This window comes from Pteropus medius, unplaced genomic scaffold (assembly GCF_902729225.1).
Source record: "Pteropus medius unplaced genomic scaffold, Ma_sr-lr_union100, whole genome shotgun sequence".
Taxonomy (NCBI): Eukaryota; Metazoa; Chordata; class Mammalia; order Chiroptera; family Pteropodidae; genus Pteropus; species Pteropus medius.
Window position 1 is genome coordinate 21,955,245 of NW_024349800.1, and position 5,901 is coordinate 21,961,145.

The 5,901-nt window shown below is 39.5% G+C and overlaps 1 pseudogene; it reads left to right on the forward strand.

Moving 5' to 3' along the window:
* Positions 1 to 4,134: 4,134 nt before the first annotated feature.
* On the forward strand, positions 4,135 to 4,253 carry LOC120622240 (uncharacterized; annotated as a pseudogene).
* Positions 4,254 to 5,901: the final 1,648 nt, after the last annotated feature.

A 5,901-nucleotide genomic window follows, 5' to 3' on the forward strand; every position in this document is an offset into this window, starting at 1 on the left:
CTGGGCCTCAGTTTCCACTGTACAGTGGAGATAAGAACTGCATCTACTTCAAAAATTCATCGTGACAATTAAATATGTAAGCATTTCACACAATGCCTGATGCAGATAACTGTTCATATTTTGCTCTTGTTTATAAGGATGAGAATTCTCATCTTGCCAGATTGGGGAATGGTCAGAAATAGGGGAGTGAGGGCTGAGACTGGTGTTCTACTCCCATTTCATAAGTAAATTTGGTACCAGTTCTCTGGAATCCTTCATACGGAAAAGGAAACAAGCTGCACGCATGTGTTGAGGTGGGGAGAGGAAGTGGAGGGAGAATGCAAGGGTAACAGGGAAGGAAGACAAGCTAATATTTTTCAATCACCTATTATGTAGCAAGCACATTCTGGGTGCAGTTATTTCGTGAATGTTTGAACAAAGCTGTAAGGTAGTTATGATCATCCCCATTTTCCACTAAGAAGCTGAGGCTCAGAACAGTTATATAAGCTCCCCAAAGTCCTATGGTCCCTCAATGTGACATTGAGAGTTCTCTCTGACTCCCCAAAACCCACTCCTGCTAGTTCCTGCCTTTGAAAAGAGGCAAGAAAACCTCTGACAATGGCGAATCCAGTTCTCAGGAGTTATACACGTTTTTCTAACACTATATTTATAGAAGGTTCAATTCGGATATTGACACCTTTAGTGTGAAAGGTCTTGGACTACCTTCTTTGTTGAGAACAGAAGTTTCCGGCCCATATTTTCATCTCAAAGGTAAGTGGAAATGTGTCTGAAGCAATAAATAGAAGCCTCTTAATGCTTCCCAGTGAAGCGTTCTGGCTGAGGTGTTAACATCCAGGTTAAGAATATAAAAAGCAAGTAAATGAAAACACCATGATTACAATGGTGGTGACTTTATCAGAGGACCTCCAAAATCACAAGCAATTATGTAGTAAGAAACACCTCCATTATGAAAACTGCGATGATTTCGTCTGCTGATGAGGATAATGACTAATATATTCTGTCAACAGACATGACAGCTGTCTGTACGTATTTAGAAGCATATATTTTTAGATGCCAATATTGTACCTCCAGCTATTTTAACTACTAAATTTTGTCAACATGATGCAATCCAGTAACAAGGAATCTTAGGGGAAAGGGTTAAAACTCCTAGTTCAGGCTGTTTCTCCTGCTTACAACATTTTTGTCTCATTATTCTCTGGGATCCATAAATCTGCCACTCAGATCCTGGGCTAAGTGATGTGCTACAGGGAAATTGCTAATGTCTCTAGGAAACAAAACAAAATTGAACGCTGTGGTCACAGCATTCAGAAGTGCCCCGTACTGCCTGATAGTCACTCTAACACACTCTCTCGCACACTGACCAGAAGAGCTTCTGCCTGATCAAGGCCATGCGCTTCACTTCCTCTGTCCCAGCTCCCCATTTTCCAAATTGGGGGTTAAGAAAGGAAAGGAGGTGGAAAGATTTGCAAGATGGACTCTAATTTTAAGACAAAAGCCATCCCATTAAATCTTAACAGATGTTTCTCAAGTTTAGAAGATTAAGAAAGATTTCAGCATCAGAAATCAAAGAAAATACTCCGTGACCTTAAAAAAGGATAAAACACAAAGCTCTAACAAACCCAAAGTCCACTTTGACAGCTGTCTCTGATGGAATTGACGAGGTGCTATTGATGTTTGGATTAAACCATGCCTCTGTGATCAAGTACTCAAACATGGGATAAAAGACGAATATATTCTTTAATCCTACCCACTAATTTTGTCTAGGCCCTGAAAAGCAATGGGTACTGAGCAAATGTTGAAAGTGGCTTCTCTTCTATTTATTGACAAAACTATTTTTATTTCATTAATTTGCCACGTATCTTATCAGCATTTAAAGTAACACAAGGTAATCTATATAAGGTACTGAACTCTCTACAAACAGATCGTTGCAACTTCCAAGGCAAATCAACAGATGATAATTTTAGAAAGTGAGGAAGATATTACAGGAAAATGTAACAGAAAAATTGGGTTCTGGTTCATTTTTCTTTTTTCTTTTATTCTTTCTTTTTTTTTTTTTTTTTTTTTTTTGCTAAATGGTAAAATAACATTAGGAATTCCAATTCCAATTCTGAGCCCGGAGAGTTTTGAAAGAAAAGAAGAAAAACTTCCTTTTCTTAAGGAAAGTGTGAAGAGGCAATTAAGTCATTAATTACTCTCTTTGTCTAACGCTGTCCAACCCATCAAACTTGGCCTCTTCTGTCTTCATCAAAGGTGGAGCTCGCTCTACTTTACGATAAGTACCTCTTAATAAGACAATCTCATGTTTCAAAAGCTGCTCTATGAGGAATTTAGATGAAGAGAAATTAAAATAACACTTAGCAGCAGACCCCAGTGTTTGACAGCTGCACAGTGCCCACTATCACCAAGGTCCTCAAATGAGCAGGGAGAAGTTCTGGGGATCCTGTTGAGAAACAGTATGCTGTGTGCAAAGGGCAAGGAGTCTCTGGGCTTAATAGAGGAGGAAGAATGGGACTGACATTTATGCTGAGAACTGGGAACTGAGCCACACCTCCCTTTAAAGAGGACTAGGAGGGAAAACAGGTTCTTTGCAGAAGTACCCATCAGAATTGCCACAACATCCTGAGAAAAGTAACTGGGGAGACAGTGTCTGAGGAGAAGTGTTAGATCCATTTTAACACCTCTCTAGTGGGTCAGACCAACTTCAGGGAGACTTGCTGGGCAGACGACTCCACCTCCATCCCTCCAGCATGCCTTCGGCAACCTGTAGACCCCTTCTCCTATATATACCTTCCAGGCAATCAACTAGTACCCCCATGAAAACATCCCTCTCTGGTATATATGATTAAGTATATTCCTTTATGGAGCTTAATGAGCTTCGTTGGGGAAAAAAAAAATCTTTTAAAAAAGTGACAAAGTATGATGCTCCCTCTGTTTGCTTTCTTATGTCAAGTTTCCTACTGCTGATCTGGAAGGAAGCCATCTATCTCAAAAGACCTTGAACCAATTTTCTCCAGTGGCAAAGAGAGAAAGCCACAACACACAAGATATTTGCACGTGCAAGCAAGGAATGAGCAGGTGCATGCATTTTAAAGCAATTTTGGAAGGTTGGACCAAGCTTATAAAAGAGTCTCCCTTCTCCAGCAATTTCCAAAGATCCAACCAAGTCATACTCTAAGAACCACGATGAGGAGATTCAGCCAAGAATTTGTTGACTTCGTCCTCAGATACTCTGCCTACAAGATGCTGGAATTACATAAGTGCTCGTGTAATAACAACAGCTTTATTTTTGTGTGTTGCTATGGAAGTTCAAAAACAAAACAAAGAAAACCACTGATCAGTAACTGTGACAAAACTTCTTAGCCACAGCATTGAGAATAGGGCATAATTATTCCATAAACACACTTTGATTTGTTTACTTCAACGTCAAATTAACTTCAAATATGTAACAGCCGACACTGATTTGAGATGGTACACAATACTGCTGCAGAGTGCGCTCTGTGTACCTTGTGTAAATCTCTTTTTTAAATAGATTCATTTGGAAAAGTCTCTCCATAGTATACCCTGCATACAAAGAAAGGAACTACACATGCATTTTATCTAAAAGAAAATTGCTTCCAAAACGGGGTGTGTGTTTGAGATCCCATGATTTGGTTTTACTCTCACTTACCCCTTTGCGCAACAGAAACAGAAACATTTTTAGGAAAATTAGCAGCTCATGACTACAGAGATACTTAGAGATATAACGTGAGCCTAGAAAAACTAAGAACTACAAAGAAAAGAAACTTTTTAAATTGTTGGAGAAAATCACTATGTGCTGAATGAAACAGGAGAAAGAGAGAAAGGGAGAAACGGCCAAACCCAGAGTGAGGCCTGCGCCAGTCATTCAGTTGACAAGTATTTACTGTGTGCTTATCTCATTCCTGTTCCTTTATTTACCTCTTATACAGAACTTACTTCTTTAAGCAATCTACAAATATTAACCCATATATTCCTCCTAATAACTCTATGTGGTAGGTACTATTAACATCCTCATTTTACAGAAGAGGACCCTGAGGCACAAAGAGATTAGTAATTTGCCCAAGAGTACACAGCTAGTCAGTAGCAGAGCTTGGGATTCAAATCCAAGTACTCTTGTCCTACGGCCACACCACCCTGAACAAGCCCGATCCCATCTGATCTCGGAAGCTAAGCAGGGTAGGGCCTGGTTAGTATTTGGATGGGAGACCACCTAGGGAGACCAGGTGTTGTCAGAAAAAAAAAAAAAAAAGATCCAGGCACTCTCTCTCCAGTTCACACCGTGCTAAGCTGTTTCTTTGATCCATATTCCCAACCCTGGACCCTGGAGCAACAAAACACATTCTTTGCCCTCAAGAAGCTTCTAGCTAGACAACAATTACAATACGAGGTAGTAGGTCTGTGAACATGGTAAGAGCAGGGTGGTATCCTGGGATTCACAACCAGTCTTAGAGTAGGCAGGAGTGCGTGGGAAGATTAGCAAATACTTTTTAGGTCTAAAACAGGCTTTCTCAACCTCAGCACTATTGACATTTTGGGCCAGAGAATTCCTTGTTGTGGAGGGCTGTCCTGTGCATTGTAAAATATTAAGCAGCACCCCTGACCCCACCACTACATGTCATTAGCATACCTCTCCCCCAGTGTGATGATAAAAAATGTCTTCATACATTGCCAAATGTCTCTGAGGACATTTGAGAATCGCTAATCTAAAGGAAGCGGTGTCCAAGGCAGACTTGAATGATGAATGGTTAACAGAAAAAGAAGAATTGGAAGAGAAGTACAGACAGAGGATATTGTACAAATACCCAAAAGAGGGAGAGAGGTTGGCACTTACAGAAAGCTGAAAGTAATTCAATATGTATGGCTCTTAGAATTGGATATAAGAGATAAGGAGAGGTAAGTCTGGAGAGGCAAGCAAGACCATCACAAAAGGCCTCCTACTCTGCATTTGGGAGTTAGACTATATGTTAATGCAGTCAGGAGCTATTAAAGGCATAATGACACAATCAGACTTGCATTTTAGAGCCCTTACTCTAACCTCTGCACAGACAATGAATTAGAGAAGAACAAGACTGGGGACTGGCCAAGACACTGTTATGTTTGTACTTTCTTTTCATATTGATCACTTTTCCTTTTAACTATAATCTTAACATTTAAAATTAAATGTGTGTTCTCCATATGTAAAAAGCTCTGATGTATCAATAAGAAAAAGATGATCATACCCATAGCAAAGTGAACAAGCAATTCACAAAGAGCAAGTACAAATGGCCAAATAAATGTGAAAAATGTGCTACTTCCCCTAATGATCAAAGAAATGCAAATTTAATCACTAAATCCCGTTTTCCATCCATCATACTGGCAAACAATTTTTTTTTAATTGTTTCATCTCTATTGATGTGCAAAGAAATTGCATTTTTCTACATTGCAGTGGGAGTCCATATTGGCACTGCTTTTAGACAGCAATTGAGAAAAAAATAATAATTAAATTGAGTTTTGTGAAGAATTAAATGACAAACTCTTGAAACAATCTAAACATCCAATAAGAGATTGCTTGACAAAATTATAGCAATCTTGGGTAATAGAAATCCATGTTTTCATTAAGAATGATTTTATGGAAGTCTATTTATTGAGATGGAAAAGTATTTGACATAAGGCAAAAATTAAAACAGTGATAACATTCAGTGTTGGTGGGAGACTGGGGAAGTGGACGTGTATTGCTAGCTACAGGGTAAAAAAACTGGCTGCAACTCTGGGGTCCTACCATCACTGGACCCAGGTCTTGAGGCTGAGTTGCCTTGTCTGAGTTGGGAGTGGAAAGAGGTTTAGTCACCACCTTCTAGAGCAATAATCACTAGTCCTCATTGGGCTGGCAGCCCTCATCTTGGA